We start from the raw sequence: 20,782 nt of genomic DNA on the forward strand, positions 1-20,782 counted from the left end.
AGGATATTATATTCTGGAATTGGTATGAAATACCGCCAGCGGTTTGATTCCCGGCAGCGCCTGGCTGACAAAAGCAGAGTTCCCGGTATCGGAAGCCCGACAGCGCTGGAAATCCTGATCGTCGCTAAGGTAAGTATAAACTAACCTAACCTAACCCCCTAACCCTACCCCTCCTTAGGGGTGCCTAACCCTAACCTTCCCCCCAAGTGCCTAACCCTAATCCCCCCTCTAAGTGCCTAACCCTAACCCCCCCTTCCCCACTGCAGAAACCTAAGTCCCCCGGGGGGGTGCCTAACCCTAAGTCCCCCCCCAAGGGTGCCTAACATTGACCCTCCTTCCCCCTAGCCTAACCCTAACCCTCCCGGGGGGGTGCCTAACCCTATGTCCCCCCCGGGTGCCCTAAACCTAACCCTCCCCCCCTGTGGCTGTCCGCTCGCGACTCCCGGCATCCCTTCGATCGGGATGCCGGGCGCCGGTCTCCCGGCATTGGGGAAATGTCAGGCGTCTACATCTAGACGCCCGGCATTTCACCCTCGCCGGGATATGACAGTCGGGAAACCGGCTGTCGGTATTAAGGCAGCCGGTTTCCCGATTGTATACCGTCGCAGGCATGTTTCTGTCAGTAACTGCATTCAAAGACGCAGTTGCACTGAGGCTGGCGGCCATGTTCAGACAGGAAAATTGCACCTGGTATAAGATGGGGAAATCTCCGATGGTGCGTCTCATGGTATGACCAATGCATCCTATGGTGTGTCTTAATATGCACAACAGCGGTTTAGCGCCATTGGCAATAGCATTAGCATAAAGATTAAGTTGCGGCTGCATAAAAAGATGCAGCCACGGCAGCAATAGCACCCATCTCCGAATCATGCCCTATATGTGTAGTATTCCAGTATTTGTAAATAGGTCCCTTCATGTGACTAATTGTTCAAATAAGAACACCCACCAGTTTGTAGGACAACAGCTTTCACAAGATCTTGACCACTACCCTTGGTCTGTATGACCTCAGTTCCACAAAAGAGAATATGTCTCTTGTAATCATCACCACTGTGTGTCATCCATGGAATGCAATTGTTGATATTGGGTAGTGGAGTCTTTGTCACTGGAATGCTTTCTCCTTAAATTTGAAAAATGATATTAGTAAATAGAGATAACATTAGATACTCTATGGGCCTAATTCAGTTTCAATATGAGTAAATATGTATGTGTTTTAAGTTTTGAAGTTCAAAAGGGGGCGAGAATACATTTTAATGGCCAATGGCTCAATCAAAAACGCAAATATTAGAGCTTTCCTGTTAAAATCTTGAAGGCAACAGAAGTCACATTATTTGCCAAAGTAGTCACTGATGGTCTGGGTTACTCTAAATGCCAAAACACCATTTGTATATTTACTAGAAAATCCCATTATTGATAGGATATATCTATGGTTAAGCGGATATATATCAGCTAAATTGCCATGGTATAATGTAAGTTGTAAATTTCATGTGCCCTATTTTTAATGACCAAGTTATCCATTGGATGCTATTTTAGTGTAGAGGGCCATAAAAATGGAAGAACATTGTGTATTCCATGGATTATACTGATTGTGCACCTGGAGTTGTCCAAGCAATGACAGCCTGTGACAAAGTCAACTTGATCCGGAGGAACCAAAATGGAAGGAAACAGGTTTAGCTGGGTTGCTAGAAGTTTTGCAAAGATTTTTAAAAACACATTTCGTAGTGAATGCGCCAACACCTCTTACAGACTTCTAGGTTTAGGTATTAACACTACATTGGCCCTTGTCATAGCCAGGTCAAAGTCTGTTCCCTCAGAATGTTGTTGAACAATTCTGTCAGCTTTAGCGCAGGGGTGGGGAACCTTTTTTCTGCCAAGGGCCATTTGAATTTTTCTAAAATCATTCGCAGGCCATACAAAATATCAACTTAAAATTTAGCCTGCTGTATTTGGTCAAAAATGTTATTAACTCTTAATTTGATGGCTGGAACTGCAATACACTGAATACACAGGCAAGTGGGCCACCATTACACATAGGGGTCTATTTTCTAAACAGTGTTAGGAGACAAAGTGAAAAGTGATAAGGTACCAGCCAGTCAGCTCCCAACTGTGATTTTTCAAACAGCCTGTGAGATAGCAGTTAGGAGCTGATTGGCTGGTACCTTATCACTTTTCACTCTGTCTATTAACACTGTTTAGTAAATAGAACCCTTATTTCTTTGTGGGCCAAGAGGAGGGGTAGGCTGCCTGTATGTCACCAGGCAGAGTCCTGAGGGGCAGTCCCTATGATTGTGTGACAGGCACGTTGATAAGGCAGCCCTGGGGTCCTCTCAGTCCAGCGCTGATGTAACCTAACCAGGCCGATGTAACCTAACCAGCCCGATGACATCCCTGAATGTACATACACCCCTGCTGTGCTGCCTGCTGCCGCTGAGAGGGAGAGAGCCCTGCCGCTGCGCTGTCTGCTGCCGGCTGGGCTGATGAAATCGTCCTGCTGGCTGTATACACCCAGCGGACTGGAGGTTCCCTATCCCTGCTTTAGAGCGAGACCATTGGTACATTTCTTAAAGTATTGGAGTGAGGCACAAACAAGGGAAAACAATGGCCCTCATTCAGAGGCGCTCGCAAGAAGCGACTGCTCGTTCTGAATGAGGACGGCCGCTTTATTTTTGAAGTGCGGTTACCACCCACAGCTTAGCGACCGACCAGGTTGATGGTCACGATGGTGAACACCATCTCGACCATCGGGGCTTGCGACGAGACCCTAAGGTTGGATCTCGGCAGCCGCAAGCTCCAGGGAGCTTCCTGCTCTGAAAGAGCAGGAAACTCCCCACTGACATCACTGATGATGTCAGTGCGGCCGCCTACAAAACGGTAGGCGTTCCTTAAGGAACGCCTCCGTTTTGGAAACCACCCCCCCGGCCCGCCTACAAAACGGGGCGAGCTGTCGATCAACATCGACAGCCGCCCCTTTTGTAGAGAGCTCAGGAGCGAGAGAGTTTCTCTCTCACTCCGGGGTTTGTGCACGCGCAGTGCGGCCGCTGTGCGTGCGCAGGGCTAACTATCAACCAGGTTGCGAGCACATTGGTGCTTGCGACCGGGTCTGAATGAGACCCAATGTCCACAGTCCACACAGACACAATATAAATCTCTTTCTTCCACTAATTGAGTTATTCCTAATGTTTATAAATAAAATGTATGGGAAGGTGCACCCAGGAATAAATTTGACCAGTACCTAAGCAAAGAAAAATAATTCCTCTATGAGCACTCACAGACTGACGATATACTGTATTATTAATATTAAATAATTACAATCTCATTTTAGTGAAATCATAATAACAATAAAACATAACTTTTAATATTCTCATATAAGCAACAAAAATTTTGAAACAAGTGTATAAGTGACTAAGGGGCCTATGTATCAAAGCTTGATGACAGATAAACTTGTGAGAGAAAAAGTATTAACCAATCAGCTCCTAACTGCCATTTTTCAAACGCAGCCTATAAAATGTAAGTTAGAAGCTGATTGGTTGGTGATTTATATCTCAATATTTTATCTCTCATCAAGCTTTGATACATCAACCCCTAAAACTGCTGAATCCACTAAGTGTAAGATTATATCATTTTACCTAACGGTATATTGTGATAGATCACACCTCAAATACAAGCAATAATAGTATTGAAATGGATGCTGTGAATTATTGTACAAAATATAATGAATTCAATAATCCCAACAATGCGTACTTCTGGGTTCATATAGGCTTAATTATTTGGTGCTGTAAATAAGATGACAAATGCTAGGTGTCTTCTCGTAAGTCTCTCACTCAGCACCAATATTTCAGATACCACCCTGATCTATTGAGAATATTAGTAATATACACTTATTATATTTCTGTGTTATGCATAGAGTATCATCCCAGTAGTGTGCACCATATGCAAGTCACAGCTATAAACTAGTAATTGCCTATAATTCGGATAATATTGGCACAGTAGCTCAGAACTCTGATATCTGAGCAAAATACACATAAGATCTATTTGTCCCCATTCAGGGTAATTCTCCTTTTTATTTCTAGGTAATATATAGGACAGGATCTGATGTAAAGATATCCTAACCTCTGCTCTCCGTGTGATATAGCCATAAGTAAAAAAAATTCTCCTTGAAGTTAGACAAATTTATTAGTCATTCACACACTATAAGAGGTGGGATCAAATGACCTATGTTCTTAACAGTGTTTATGAGTGCTGTTTACATGATATTGCATGCACAGCGCAGTGTCACAGGGCACCAGCCTGAACCAGCAATGCTTCATTTCATTTACACATCCATAACATTATTCAAACATTTGCAACATATTGGTGTGATATCGTGGAAGCAGCTTTTAAAATACACCAGACATACTAGCCATCGTGTGCCGAGTACAAGTCTGAGGCACGTTTCACTGTAAGCTTAATCATAGGAGCATGTATTGGAGTGAAGCCATCAGGGCCCAGTGCTGAAGCAACAATCTCTTCACAATAACACAATCTCTACATTGAGAGTTGCTAGACATTCTGGAGAGGTTTTGTGTCGGAGATTCGGAGGGAGATATGCATACATAATGATATCCATGTCATTGTTGGTGTATAGGTGTGAGGTTCTGATTTTGTTGTGGACCCGGGGTGGTGATAGGAGCAGACACAGAAGCAGATTTAAATGAAAAAGTGGAGTTTTTAATAAGTGACTTAGAAGACATGGGAATGGCAAATGAAAAAGTCCAGGTATAGCACTAATGTGCACATGATAACTGTAGTGGAGTAAATGGGAGAATGTCCACATAGTGACAGACAGGAACAGTCCAGTATGCAGGTATGGTGAGCTGTAACAGAATGCAGGCAGAAGTAATGAAGTCCAGCTGGGTGTAAGTGGAGGCAAGGTGCAGGGAAACAGCAGGTTCAGGTACTCAGGCAGGGGAAAAGGTAAATGGAGGGTGCATTGTAAGTCCAGCAGGTTGGAGCAGGCAAGGTTCAGGCTAAGTAGCGCTTCCAAGGAGGCAGGTAAGGCACAGGTACTCTCTCTCAGCCGCAGCTGAGAAACACGTTGCACTGGCAAGGAAGGAAGGCTCTGGACCTTCCTAAATACCCAGTGCTGCACTGTGACTGGCTGGAAAGAACACATGACCCACCAGGATTGGACAGCTTGAATCACATGGCCGCAGGCAAAATGGCGGCGCCCATGCCAAACGGAATGGAAGCACCGCCAGACCTCACCAGGCCTAGTGACAATGTGCCTGCACAGAACTACGCGCAGCCAATGCCCCTCGCCAAACACCAGCAACGCTGTCAGACACCCCTCACCACAATGACCTCACAGGTAATACCCAGTGAGCACCATGCCGAGAATCCCTGGCCGTGACAATAGGCAGGGAGAGTATATAATGTGTTATACAAGCTCAGACACTCCTTGTCTATTTTATAGAATGTTTTTTATTTATCAACAGTATGATTGCAATGAATGCTGCTTATTTGCTTTCAACTCCTCCAGGCGCTTTGGCTCGGATCTTCCAGCCAAGTTTGGATCTCAGAATGCGGCAAAAAATCATCTTTCATGGACATGTGTACCAAGATATCTGTGAAAGATGGTATTTTGCCTCCAAACTTGGCGGGAAAATCCGAGCCAAAACCGAACCACTCATCTCTAGTAAAAAGTAAAAAATGATGGACTCCTTTCCACATGATTTAGGAATTTTGTAGAAATTAAGAACGTTTCACCATTCTAGCTGGATCAAAGATGTTGCAATGCAAAGAGGAAAAATCTGCCAGCTGAAAGGATGATTATTCAATGGAAGAAAAGAGTAGGAATTTTTTTTTTAAAGTTTCTTTAGTGTAAATGTCCTCTTATGTTGTTGAAGTGAGCAATGATACATACCATTAATCATTTCTAACCAATTACTACCAAAACAAAAATTCCTATTTACCCAAATATTTAAGAAAACTCAATGAAATTATTTTTTACAATAAACAAGGCGCTCACATTTAGTAACACCATTATGTTTCTAGACTAGGCTACCACACATTTAAGGAGAAACTCAACCCCACCCATTGACTGCAGCCTCATGGATAATTATGGAATTGCAGGAGTTTGATCCTTATCTGTCTATGTATAAGTAAGTGCCTGTTTCCTTAGTACATTCTGACAAGCACTACGAGACCTGGTCCCTGCGCCGGAAGTACTCCATCATTCTAACAGAGCAGCTCAGATTTTTGGATATTATTAGACTGGGTAACTGAACTTTCATTTATTTATTTCACTCTGCTACATACTGTAAGACTGTGGGCCCCATTTACAAACAAAGTGTAACCCCTTTAGCACTCGCTAAAGGGGTTATACCATCTTGCTGTATTTAGTAAACAGCGGTAATCTTAGCTGGACTTCGCGGGACCTCGCCGGCGGGGTAAGTATTACTAAATACCAGTGGAATTTTCGTTTGTATCACAGTGATACTAAACGAAAATTGCTGCTGGTATTTAACTTCGTTTGTAAATGGGGCCCTTTATGAGAAATTAGGCAGTTGGAGATATCTCTGGCAGTTTTGCACATCCAGCAACTTTGTGTTTTTATTGTTCCCTTATGTGTTCATAGTTTAATTCCTTTATGCATCAATTCCATTCATATATCTTTGTTTGTTTAAAAGAATCCTTCCTTCTATATATGAACCAACAAGCATTGTATTGTTTTTATCTTACTTTGAAGTCCTCTCACATATAGTCCTGTCTACATTTTTTTTTCTGTTTCTTGTTCCATATCTAACTGGGCAGCCAGTTTTCCAGGCTTGTAGCTTATGTGAATGACATAGATGTATACTGATATTTACCTAAGCCTCAGGAAGAGCGGTATTCTTTTGAACTACTGCATTACTGTTCAATTTTGTGAGGGACCTTGTATAAAGTTTGACTTTATTCATCATGGAAACAGCCCTTATAAATCTTTACAAGGAAAAACTGAATATCTTAAATAATACTTAAATAATGAATATATATTCAGAAAGAAGAAGGCAACAACATACTATCTATAATAAGATATTTGTTTATAAACTAAGGAATGAAATTACCTGTTAACATTGCTTCGTTCACAGTGCATCCTCCGCTTAGTAAAATAGCATCACATGGTAAAAAAAGCTTAGTTCCACCAACAACAATCACATCTCCGGGCACCAGGGACTGAGATTGTACTTCTTCAAGGTCTGTATAAATGGGAATTATACACACATTTACATCATGATTAATAAACAACTGAAACTACTTTCTGGAAATCTCTTGTCAAGGGCGTCTTTAGAGAGGATGGGGCCCATGCGCATTCCCAGTCACGGGCCCCCTCCTCTCACCTTGGCGGTCGGCAGCCAACTGACGCATCTGGCTGCCACCGCAGAATCAGTAGACTCTGGGCACTACAGTAGAGCGTGCTCAGAGTCAACTGCGCATGCACAGATTGCCAGGGAAAAGGCATGGCTGACATTTTCCCGGAGATTTCCTCACAGCGCATGCGCGAAACGCCGGAAATATGCCTGCAGCGCCCATTTTCTGGCGTTTTGAGCAGTGCTGAGAGTCCTGACGCGGGACCTCGGAGAGGTAAGTTTTAGATAATATGGGTGCACCGTGCACCCTGCACCTATTATAGATACACCCCTGTCTCTGGTAATGGAAACTAATATCTCCTAGGACTGTGTAAAAATTTTCAGCAGTGCTTCTTTGTGATGGTACTCAGGGGTTCGCAGTAGCAGCACTTTGTTGGTCGCATTTTTAATTCTTATAACTAGTTCCAGAAACAGGAATAAATCAGTGAAATGAATTGAAATAACTTGTAAGTATAGGTGAGTACTGGTACCTCTTTTCTGTATACTGGCACCTTTTATTCAAATACAAAAAAACACTTGCTGTGAGGAATTATTGTTTGAAAAGTCCCTCCGCAGTGACTGTGTGCTAAGTGTGTGATAAAATTCAAATAGAAGAGCCACACCAACTGCCAGTGAGTACTGGCCGCTGATGTTTGGCAGCATTTGGGGTGGCAGTTGGTGCGGCTTCCTTATTTGAATTTTGGACTGCAGCTGCCACTGTTTCTCATACACAGCACATAGGGCCTGATTCAGACCCACTCGCGAGCGGCTGTCCGCTCGCAAGTGGGTCGATGTTATGCACTGAGCATGCGCACGACGGAGGGAGCTCCGTCGTGCGCATGCGCCAGACGCGACGAGCGAAGGAAAGTCCTTCGCTCGTTGTGTCCGATCAAAGGGGGCGTGCTGTCAATGTTGATTGACAGCACGCCCCCTTTGGTGGGCGTGCCGGGGGCGTGCCTCCCTGACGGGGGCATTCCCACGGGAACGCCTCCCGTCAGTAGCCGGCCCACTGACATCACTAGTGATGCCAGTGGGAGTGATTTTGGCTCTGATAGAGCCAAAATCACTCCGGAGCTTGCGGTTGAAAACCTCAACCGCAGGCTCCGGCTCGCAATTTCGATGGTCGCGATGGTCTCGACCATCGCGGCCATCACAAAGCACGCTCGTATAGCCTGTGGGTGGTGACCCACAGCTATACGAGCGTCCAGGAGGACGCTCCATGAAAATGGAGCCCGGCCCTCATTCAGAGCGTGCGCTCTGCTCAGAGCGTACGGCTCTGAATGAGGGCCATAGTCACTGCAGTGGGACTTTCCGAACTCCCTGTATATAATTAAATATATATTATAGCCCAAGGCAAATATGTGTCTGTTTCCCCCCTTGTGAGGGAGGGCAGGGCCGTAACTAGGGTTGTGCGAGTGGTGCTGTCACCAGGCTGCAGAATCGTGGTGGCGGCACTGTTGCTGCTCCACATCTACTGCATCTGGCTAGCTGGGTGCCTGGAATGGCACTCTCCAGCCTGTATCGCTGCTGCAGTGCCACCTGCAGCATCTTTTGGATACTGCATGCACACACCCTGCACTGTACAGCCATACAGAGTCATAGCAGTGTTGTACTTCCTAGTGCTGGTGGTCCTGCCCCATTGGTGTACCGACATGATGTCATGTGTTCAAGAGGCGGGCCAGCATAGTGTGCCCTGCCACCCTGTAATGGCACTGAGAGACAGTAAGAAGAAATACTGCAGAGATAAAATAAAATATCTTCGACAGATGGTTGAACTGAGCTCAAAAGGATAAACAAAGGAGGTAATTATTAATGAAAAGTGCTTGGGCTGTGTATTGTGTAGATTTTCATGTGGTGAAGGTATTCCTATATGATGTTAGTGTTTTATGTATTCTGGTATTGGTGACAAAAGTAATACACATTAAAAAAATTTTTGCGGGAGCTGTTGTTTATCTTTTCTTCAAAGTCCTGAGTTCTGCCTCATTAGTGCTCTTTGTTACTTTCAGAGTAAGGGGAAGACAATAGGCAGAGATTGGTTATCAATATGAGAGTGCCATAGCCTATACTATATGTATTTAACTGTTGAAATAAATATTACATTATTTGGTCTGTATACACTAGTGAATAAATATTTTTAACTTTGTTTTTTTTAGAACAAAGAAGTGAATAAAAGAAAAGAAACAGCATATTTGGTTTGAATTAGCTAAGAAGGTCAAAATAAACTATTCCAATTAAAACGGTATTTGTAGCTGATTAACATAACTGGGCCACACACATGCAAGTGTTAGCTACCAGAGACGGGTCCAAAAAACTGTATGTTATATATGGATATTCATTATCAAATTATTCCATCCCATAATTATAAATATTATTGTTATAAAATCAGAACCTGAAAAAAATTAGGTCATCATGTTTGCATGACTATCTACTGTTTGCACTCCAACTCCTACTGCACGGTGCACATTAGGTAGCAATGGTACAAAAGAGGACTGGGTTAAGAATAATGGGATGAGAGGGGGAGGGGGCAGAGCGGCTGAGGAGACCCGGGCATTATCGCGTTCTTCTATTTACTAGTGTTGTATAATGTTGCAATGTATTTTGACACCATGAGATGGAGCTTGTATAGGTATATTTTTTATGTCACTTATGTTTAAGTACATTTTTTGGACTTATCTTTTTGGATGGTTTATGATCCACTTCCTTGAACCAATCCTATTTAAGCTAAATGTTTTTATTAATATAAAATTAGCAAAATTGCTTTCTCTATATATTTGTGTATGTATTATAGGTTGTTATTGTGATTTTATTTGATCGGTCAATTAATTATAATTTATTTTATTAGTTATTAAAACTGTTTATATAGCCAATTTGTGAAGTGTATGAATAATTTCATGCTGCTCCTCTCTCTATATATATTATCAAGCTCAGAGGTCTATTTCTAAATTAAGTACAAATGAGCCTTACATGGTAACAGTTTCAATCTGTGATAATTGACTAGAGACAAGGATACCACATACTTGGTACTAGTATTTGGGAGTAAGTAAATGTACTTTCAGGCTTTGTGATCTTAGAAAGCCATGTGGGAATAACAATAATATTCTTATGTCACATACATCTACCTATCTTCTCATTTATACTTACAGATTTAAAGACTTTATTATTTAAAAGTTACTTGGAGTTTTGGCCCTCATTCAGAGCCGTACGCTCTGAGCAGAGCGCACGCTCTGAATGAGGGCCGTCCTCCATAACTATGGAGCGTCCTCCTGGACGCTCGTATAGCTGTGGGTCACCACCCACAGCCTATATGAGCGTGCAGTTTGATGGCCGCGATGGTCTTGACCATCGCGACCATCGAAACTGCGAGCCGGAGCCTGCGGTTGAGGTTTTCAACCGCAAGGCCCGGAGTGATTTTGGCTCTATCAGAGCCAAAATCACTCCCACTGACATCACTAGTGATGTCAGTGGGCCGGCTTCTGACGGTAGGCGTTCCCTTAGGAACGCCCCCGTCAGGGAGGCACGCCCCCGGCACGCCCACCAAAGGGGGCGTGCTGTCAATTAACATCGACAGCACGCCCCCTTTGATCAGATACAACGAGCGAAGGAAAGTCCTTCGCTTGTCGCGTCTGGCGCATGCGCACGACAGAGCTCCCTCCGTCGTGCGCATGCTCAGTGCAGAACATCGACCCACTTGCGAGCGGACAGCCGCTCGCGAGTGGGTCTGAATCAGGCCCTTTGTCATTTATACTGGGAAAAGAGTAAACCCAGGGACTTAGACTGTGATATTGCAGACTTTAGGCTACAGTGGCAACAATGGCTAATGCCAGCTGAAGGTGATGTTAGCTACAGGTGCCAGCTGCATAGAGCTGCATCTTGCAGCTTGGTAATTGTTCAATGTTCACAGCCCCCATAGAAAGCTATGGAATCTTCTTTTGTGAGTGAAAATAGAGGGATATCTCTGACATCTGCAGTGGTATAGTAAATAAATACTTAAATAAAACGCCAATCCTCCAAAATCCTCTGACTGAACGGAAACGTTGTGTAATAAATAGGCCCCTTTGTGATAACATTACCGTGAGTGAGACAGACAGACAGACAGACAGACAGACAGACAGACAGACAGACAGAGGCAATAATACCTACAGAAAGTTAAAAAGCACATTACATATCTCTATCCCACTATAAAACAGTTTTGCTCACTAGTACTGTATATCAGTAAATGTATATGTCATGTATCTTTCTCTTTTACCTCCATTTGTGTGAAGCACAGTAACCATAATGCTGTTATAGGATGCTGACATTTTGTGTAGTTTCACAGATTGCTAGGGAAAAATAGAAAACAAAAACACCTTAATCATTTTCCGCTTTGTGCAGCAAGTGAATAAAACATGTGTCATCTTATATAGATACATACCACTCTCAGATTGTATACGGTGGCAGCAATAGACACGATGGTCATGAACAAAATAGCTAAGCTAAATTCAAGGTATGATGTAGCTATCCACACGCTTAAAGAGTAAGCTTGAAAAACATAAAATGGATTGAAAACCTGTAAAACAAATGAAACATGAGTAATAACATAAATGTTGTAATCACTTGCATAATACAACCTTAGTAAACAGTCTGGTGGGAAAATAAAGCCTGTGAGCACCAATTCACAGTATATGTCCAAGCTACACAGATACATAGAAACTTTATAGGCCAAATGTAATAGGGTGAGAATTTAGAATATGTGAGGGTTTAGCAGTAACCTCTCACATTGGTCGAGTTTTATCTTCAAAATGGGAAAACATCTTAATGAGAGTTTAAATCGTGAGAGTTTTTTCAGTCTAAAAAACATGCGAGTTTGCATATTCTTCTTGGATTCCATTACATTGGCCGAGTTTAATAAGTGTGAGCGTTTACTGCTAAACTCTCACATTTTCTAATCTCTCACCCTATTACATTTGGCTCTATGACTCTCTTTACAATCTAGGTACAGTTTTTTGACATAATTATATATAAATAGCAATAATGTGTTGCTTGAGTAAGAACTTGCATTGCACCCAGAGAACAATTAAATCTGGCTGATGGCTGGAAGAAAATGAAACAACGAGGTTCAGAATAAGTTCTAACAATGTGTTCTTGTGTAGAATTTTTTTTTCTTTTCAGCAGATTAATATCCATCATCTGTGCAAAGTGTAATAGGATCCAACAAATAATCTATTCTTTACTGTATTACCTTTTTTTAAGGACAAATAGAAGATTTTGGTCAATTTTATTTTGGTAACAATTTGAAACAGTTTAAGGTCTGATCATTTTGTCACTCTGGGGCGTATTTATTAAAAATGCTTAGAAAATAAACACATTTTTTTTGTAGGATACCCACAAAAAATTAAGTATCCCCAGAAGGTAAGAAGGGAAGATCACAGCAGATGTCAAAGGTATTTACTGTGGTCCTTCAGTTTTTATCTGCATAGTCCGGAAGTGATCAGAGTCTGTGTCTTTGCATGTGTCTTTTGATGCATTCCCGCTATATATAATTTCTTAGTGCTGTGATATGCTGCTAGAAGATATGATGATTAGTAGGGATAATATGCAGACTGTAATAAATATGCTCCTCATTATCATTCAAATGGGATACCTAACAAACATCATGTTACCCACAGCCAGACAAAATTAAATCAGTAGCCCTTGTAGTTGTAGTTAATGTTGCCAATATTTTTTAATTGAAATTTCTTTGACATTTCACAATGAAGAAATACCTTTGGGAACTAGACAGTAGTATGCTTATATGATTATTATCCTTTATCATAGTAGACTTCCGGGAGACTCACAATTTAAGGAAGCTCTCCAGGTCCCCCATGACTAAATCAGCCTTCAGAATCTGAATACTTACCCATGGAAGTGAGAGCACTGGGGTTTGATGATATGATTTCAATAATCTTTAACTAACCAGGGCCCAAGGTACCTGAAGCAGTTTCTGATTACTTATTGCCCCACTTGATTACTGCGATCTGTAGATGTAGGAGTATTCGCAGTACCTAGAATCTCCCTGAATTCATGTAGAGGTCGACTTTTTAGCTTTACACCTCCAACTCTATGGAACTCGCTTTCCCGCACGAATTGAGAGGCCTCCACTCTAGAGTCCTACAAACACAGACTCAAGACTCATCTGTTTACTCACACATTTCACATGTCCTTTCACTAATGTTTCTCTTTGCTGTTAAGCTTATTATGTGTTTTAAATGCAAATATAAAGCGCTTTAAATCCTACTGGGAGAATAACATTATTATCATTATCATCATCATCGTTATTATTATTATTTAACTGATACCCGAAGATTCATTTTAACCATAATATAATGAACCCCAACCTTGCTGATATTTTGGCAAGGTGCAGGTCATTGTGGCAGACACGGGGCACGGTGAATTTGATCATCACTGCCCCACCCCGATGCTCTTGCCGCAATATGCGATATTGGGCTGGGAGAGGAAGGGTTTTTTTCTTGTTGCGAACATTGCAGTCACACAGCGTTACAGGATAGTGCAATCACACAGAGTTACAGGATAGTGCAGTCACACAGAGTTACAGGATAGTGCAATCACACAGAGTTACAGGATAGTGCAGTCACACAGAGTTACAGGATAGTGCAATCACACAGAGTTACAGGATAGTGCAATCACACACAGTTACAGGATAGTGCAGTCACACAGAGTTACAGGATAGTGCAGTCACACAGAGTTACAGGATAGTTCAATTACACAGAGTTACAGGATAGTGCAGTCACACAGAGTTACAGGATAGGGCAATCACACACAGTTACAGGATAGTGCAGTCACACAGAGTTACAGGATAGTTCAATCACACAGAGTGCAGGATAGTGCAGTCACACAGAGTAACAGGATAGGGCAATCACACACAGTTACAGGATAGTGCAGTCACACAGAGTTACAGGATAGTTCAATTACACAGAGTTACAGGATAGTGCAGTCACACAGAGTTACAGGATAGGGCAATCACACACAGTTACAGGATAGTGCAGTCACACAGAGTTACAGGATAGTTCAATCACACAGAGTTCAGGATAGTGCAGTCACACAGAGTAACAGGATAGGGCAATCACACACAGTTACAGGATAGCGCAGTCACACAGAGTTACAGGATAGCGCAGTCACACAGAGTTACAGTATAGTGCAGTCACACAGAGTTACAGGATAGTGCAGTCACACAGAGTTACAGGATAGTGCAGTCACACAGAGTTATAGGATAGTGCAGTCACACAGAGTTACAGGATAGTGCAGTCACACAGAGTTACAGGATAGTGCAGTCACATAGAGTTACAGGATAGTGCAGTCACACATAGTTATTATTATTATTATTATTATTACATTTTATTTATAGGGTGCCACAAGTGGTCCGCAGTGCCATACATACAGTAAAGGGTACACAGAACATTACATTACAATACAGTAACCAACTTATAAACAGAACACAAGTAACAATTAGCAACACAATTCTCCATTCACAGTACAGCTCTGAAGGTGATGGCTGTCATAGAAGTGCTAGAGAAAAAGTCTGTGAGACAGTGGGGAGGTGGACCCTGCTCCTAGGAGCTTACAATCTAGGGGAGAGGGGAGACTGATGACATGAGGCATGAGTGTGTATAGGGGGACCTGAGTGCAGGAAGTAAGCGAGGTAGAGATGGCAGAGGCGGGAGGGACAGAGACCTGGTAACATGGTTATGTGGTGGAAGGGCATGCATTGATGAACAGGTGGTTTTCAGTGCACGTTTGAAGCTCTGCAAGGTCAGGGAGAGCCTGATTGAATGAGGGAGCTCATTCCAGTGGAGGGGGCTGCATGGGCAAAATCTTGGATACGAGCATGAGATGAAGTAACCAGGGTGGAGGAGAGGTAACAGTCACTGGCAGACCGGAGTGGGTGGGAGGGCATATGTAAGGAGATGAGGTTGGAGGTGTAGGAAGCAGTAGAGTTAGAGAGTGCCTTGTATGTGAAGGTGAGGAGTTTGAAGAGGATTCTGTAGGGGAATGGGAGCCAGTGCAGGTTTTGGCAGTGGGAAGCAGCAGAAGTAGAACAATGGAAGAGGAAGATAAGTCTAGCTGCAGCATTGAGAACAGACTGGAGGGGGGCAAGATGGTAATGTGGAAGGCCATTAAGAAGAAGGTTGCAGTAGTCAAGCCGAGAAATGATTAGTGAATGAATAATCAGTTTGGTAGCTTTCTGGGAGAGGAAAGGCCTAATGCGAGTGATGTTGTGTAGCTGGAACCGACATAATTGAGCCAGAGATTGAATGTGAGAGGTGAAGGAGAGGGTGGAGTCAAGGTTGGCACCCAAACAGTTAAGTTGGGGGACAGGGGAGATGATGGTGTTGTCAACAGTGATAGCAAGATTGGTTGGAGTGGAGACTCTATTAGGGGGAAAATAGGTAAAGTGTTGGAGGAATAAAAGTCAAATGAAGAGTAGGAAATAATACACTGGTAAGAAGTACATTTAGACACGGTAATCATGTGTATATAAAGCAAAATTACATTGTTTGGGATGTGCATTCAGAGGTTTCTCAAAAACTGGAATTTCAATGCAATAAGTTGCAGGTGAGGAGATAGGTTATGCAGTGTCCAAACCAGGGAGATCAGTGTAGAGTGTGCAGGTTATGCAGACTTCAGGAGTTAGTTTTGATGAAGTTACAGGATAGTGCAGTCACACAGAGTTACAGGATAGTGCAATCACACAGTTACAGGATAGTGCAATCACAGAGTTATAGGATAGTGCAGTCACACAGAGTTACAGGATAGTGCAGTCACACAGAGTTACAGAATAGTGCAGTCACACAGAGTTACAGGATAGTACAATCACACAGAGTTACAGGATAGTGCAGTCACACAGAGTTACAGGATAGTGCAGTCACACAGAGTTACAGAATAGTGCAGTAACACAGTTACAGGATAGTGCAGTCACATAGAGTTACAGGATTGTGCAGTCACACAGAGGGCCTGATTCAGAGCCGGATGCTCTGACAGAGCGCTCGCTCTGAATCAGGGCCGGCCTTCTAGTTTTTTAGAGCGGCCTCCTGGCCGCTCGCATAGCTATGGGTGACCACCCACAGCTATAGCGAGTGGCCAGGAAGATGGTCGCGATGGTCAAGACCATCGCGACCATCGGGCTTGTGATGAGACCCTTGTGGTAGGGTCTTGTTGCAGCAAGCTCACAGAGCCGAAATCTATCCCACTCGTGATGTCAGTGGGGCTACTCCCAAACGGACGTGTTCACATGGGAATGCCTCCATTTGGGCAGCCACTCCCCAGGCCTGCAAACCACAGGGGGCATGCTGTCACTCAACATCGACAGCACGCCCCCTTTGGTGCGAGACCTGGAGCGACGGTTTTCCTGTCGGTATCCGAGTCTCGCGCATGCGCATGACGGAGCCAGCTCTGTCGTGCGCATGCGCACTGGGCCACCGTTGACCCGCTTGCGAGCGCATAGTGCTCGCGAGCGTGTCTGAATCAGGCCCAGATTTACAGGATAGTGAAGTCACACAGAGTTACAGGATAGTGCAGACACACAGCTCCTCGTTCTGGTGTCACTCATCTTTCTGGCTGCCTCAGGTCCTTGTGCTTAGGATACGTTACTGTCATAGTGGCTAAGAATTACTGGAGAAATTATAACTACTTGGACAGTTATTATTGGCATAATGAAATAGGGTACAATAGCAGCCATTATAAAAACAACTAGTGGAAAGGTAAAAGTGGAATTACTCATAACAACCAGTTCTCTGATCAGCACTACAAAAATTGTGGAATCATATTGATTCCAAAGACAGCGCCAACTTTTCCCTTTGCTTTAATTAGGGATGAGCGGGTTCGGTTCCCTGAGAACCGAACCCACCCGAACTTCGGGGATCCGGGGCGATCCGAGCCCAAACTCGGATCTCCCTGTCTGCCCCGGATCCCTCTCCCGAGGAAAAACCTCGAGATCTGCTGTCGGATCTCGAGGTTTTGCCTCAAGCAGCCATTTAAAAAAATTGCCTTTTCCTTTAATGGGCAAAGTGCTGATTGGCTGACAGAGCCGTCTGTCACGGCTCTCAGCCAATCAGCATTATGGTGCTCATTTGCATGTAGCACGGACTCGTGAGATCCGTGCTACATGCATCTGTGTGATTGACAGTGACACAGAGCACAGATGGGTCAGTGAGACCCATCTGTGCTGCTGTGGTAAAAAAAAAAAAAAACCTGTGTAAAAAAAGAAAAAAATGGCGTGCACCCCCCCAAAAAAGAGCAACCAGCCCCGGGCATTAGTGATCCAGTGCTGGGTGTGCTTAAATACAGGGGACAAACGACGTAGGGGTCCCCTGTACTTAAGCACAACCAGCACCGGGCTAGTCAGAACCAGCGCTGGTTGCCAAAATACGTGGGACAAACGACGGAGGGGTCCCCCATATTCTGTGCAACCAGCTCTGGGCTCTGATCCGGTCCTGGTTCTGGAAATACAGGGAAAAAAAAAGAGTAGGGTTCCCCTGTATGTTCCAGAACCAGCACTGGACTTTTTCTAGCGGGGTCCCTTTCACCGGGCCCCTCAGCCGCAGCATCAGCCATGACCGCTAGTCAGCCCAGGCCGGGGATCCCTGGAGAGCTGGGGAGCCCCCCAATAAAGGGGTCACCCTCTCCAGGGCACCCCAGGCCCAGGCTGATAGCCCGGGGCTATCCCCGCCACCCCTTGTAGTTAATGGTGGGAACCGCAGGGTAAACTTTAATAACCTTGCGACTCCCACCATTGACTACAATGGAGGGAGCCGTTCATTGGCTGAGAGACGGGAGATGACCTCTCCCAGCCAATGAACTCTTAGAAGCGGGGTTTCCATAGTGATACCCCGCCGCTAAGCTCTCATTCGGGAAGTACCGTTCTATAGAACGGTACTAAGTTCGTGGATCGGGTTTTCGTTTTTTTTTTTTGCCAAGTCCGGGGATGCCTACTTTGGAACGAAGAGGACAGAACCTCGCATAGGAGATGGTGAGTATGTTTTTTTTCACTGGTCCCCTATGGATACTTTACCGGACAAGTGGACCGATGCTACAGGTTTACATAGGTGAGTATGTGTACATGTGTGTGTGTGTATGTATGTTTAATAAACTTATACTGTCACGGTGTGTGTGTCCTGTGTTTTTTTTAAACATTTTTTACAGGTGAACTACAGGTACTAGTGGGCCCTTAATGCCCTGCATGCTGGTACGTGTGGTTCTCCAAGTACCAGCAATTGGGGCAGGCTTGCTGGGACTTGCAGTTCTACTTGTAAAGACAATGGCCCTCATTCAGAGCCGCTCGCAATTAGCGCTCGCTCGTTCAGAAAAAGGGGGTGGCTATTCAAATGAACCGTTCGCTCCTTGCGGTCTGTTGACGCCTCCATGTCTGAACGAGCGAACAAAACATGCGGTCGTTTATTTGATAAAAACGCCCCCTGGCCGCTCGCATCATACGTCATGTCCGCTATTTATTAGATTAATCGAGTACATCGAACAGCGTATGAACTGCTCGCTAGTCTTGTGGTTGGTTTTTTCTACTGCAATCTTGCGAGCAGTTTTGGCTAAAAGACTCTCAACTGACGTGGTTGATGACGCTGCTGTTTTAATTATGCACACCCATAAAACGCCCGCTTTGACCTTTAAGCGCGCCTGCTTTCTGATCTCCACTCCCCGTTTTCAATCACCTTCCCCTGTTACCACCCACATACGCCTCATTCTGTCACTCAAAATAGCAGGCACTCGCTATCTAGCGAACAAACAATTTTCCACCACACAGACTGGTTCGCGCATGCGTATTACAATCCGTACGCATGCGCAGTTGTGCAAACATCGCTCGGAGCGAACGAGCAGCTGCTAACGAGCAGCTCTGAATCAGGCCCAATGTTTGATATTATTTATTTACACCACACCACACTATTAACCCGACACCCCCCTCCACCAGGGGTGGCGGGGATAGCCCTGGGCTATCAGCCTGGTCCTGGGGTGCCCTGGAGAGGGTGACCCCTTTATTGGCGGGGTCCCTAGCTCTCCAGGGATCCCCGGCCTGGGCTGACTAGCGGTCAGGGCTGATGCTGCGGCTGGGGGGCCCGGTGAAAGGGCTCCCCTGGCTGTGGCATCAGCCCCCCGCTAGAAAAAGTCCAGTGCTGGTTCTGGAACATACAGGGGAACCCTACTAATTTTTTTCCCTGTATTTCCAGAACCAGGACCGGATCAGAGCCCAGAGCTGGTTGCACAGAATACAGGGGACCCCTACGTCGTTTGTCCCCCTTATTTTGGCAACCAGTGCTGGTTCTGACAAGCCTGGTGCTGGTTGTGCTTAAGTACAGGGGACCCCTATGTCGTTTGTCCCCTGTATTTAACCACACCCAGCACTGGGTCACTAATGCCCGGTGCTGGTTGCTCTTTTTTTGGGGGGGGAGGCAAGCCATTTTTTTCTTTTTTTACACAGGTTTTTTTTTTTTTTTTACCACAGCAGCACAGACGGGTCTTACGGACCTGTCATTGTTCTGTGCCAATCACACAGATGCATGTACTGTAGCACGGATCTCCCGGGTCTGTGCTACATGCAAATGGGCACCATAACACTGATTGGCTTCCTGTCTGCCACTGCAGTGCCACTCCTAGATGGGCCACGTGTTTGTGCCGCCCACTTGTGTAGCTTAGCATAGTCATCCAGCTACCTCGGTGCAACCTTTTGGCCTAAAAACAATATTGTGAGGTGTGAGGTGAATAGAGTGGAAATGAGTGGAAATTAATGTTATTGGGGATATTAATAGCGTAGGAACAAAAAAAGGCCCATTTTATGTGATTTTAGTGTTTTTTTTTTTTTTTAAGAAAAAATCCAGATCCAAAACACAAAACACAGAACCCAAAACACGGAAGGGTGGTTTTGGCAAAACCAATCCAGATCCAAATCACGAAGAAAGATCCAGATCCAAAACCAAAACACAAAACACGAGAAGTGGCTGGTGCACACCCCTAGTTTTAATAAATTACCAAAATTACAGAAATTGTCTTGTCAGTAACTATAGCGGACAATACCAGATTAAGGGGCATATTCAATTAGGTGCGAAAAGTCCCGTACTTTCCGTATGCCGGACCTTTCGCCAACATCGCTGGTTTTCCATGCGAAAAAGTATTGCGCTCGTCCCCGCTTATCCCCGTATTCAATTAGAAATCGGCGAAAACGAGACCCGGAAAATTCTGACCTGGCGAAAAGTGCTGTCAGATTTGGGGAAATCAGCCTGACACCCCCCAAAAGATGCACTGACATTGGGGATCACTATAGATACCCCCGAATAGGCCTTCTGAAGGTATTTGGGGTACTTAAATGCTCTCAATAGCTGCTAAATACGGGGAAAAGTTTTTGCATGGCGAAATTACGTCACTGGCGATACTACTTTTCC

The 20,782-nt window shown here is 44.3% G+C and overlaps 1 pseudogene across 1 annotated transcript in view; it reads right to left on the reverse strand.

Annotated features, from left to right (window-relative positions):
• Nucleotides 1-20,782, reverse strand: part of LOC148508281 (putative cation-transporting ATPase 13A4) — a 176,399-nt pseudogene that overhangs the window by 117,304 nt on the left and 38,313 nt on the right. The window contains exons 7-10 of the transcript XR_015869602.1: nt 11,776-11,910; nt 11,611-11,683; nt 7,083-7,214; nt 947-1,117 (exon numbers count right to left, since the gene is read on the reverse strand). The product of XR_015869602.1 is annotated as a putative cation-transporting ATPase 13A4 (transcript). The remainder of the gene's footprint in view (nt 1-946; nt 1,118-7,082; nt 7,215-11,610; nt 11,684-11,775; nt 11,911-20,782) is intronic.

The sequence above is a fragment of the Taudactylus pleione genome, unplaced genomic scaffold, assembly GCF_031769625.1.
Source record: "Taudactylus pleione unplaced genomic scaffold, aTauple2 ptg000372l, whole genome shotgun sequence".
NCBI classification, from domain to species: domain Eukaryota; kingdom Metazoa; phylum Chordata; class Amphibia; order Anura; family Myobatrachidae; genus Taudactylus; species Taudactylus pleione.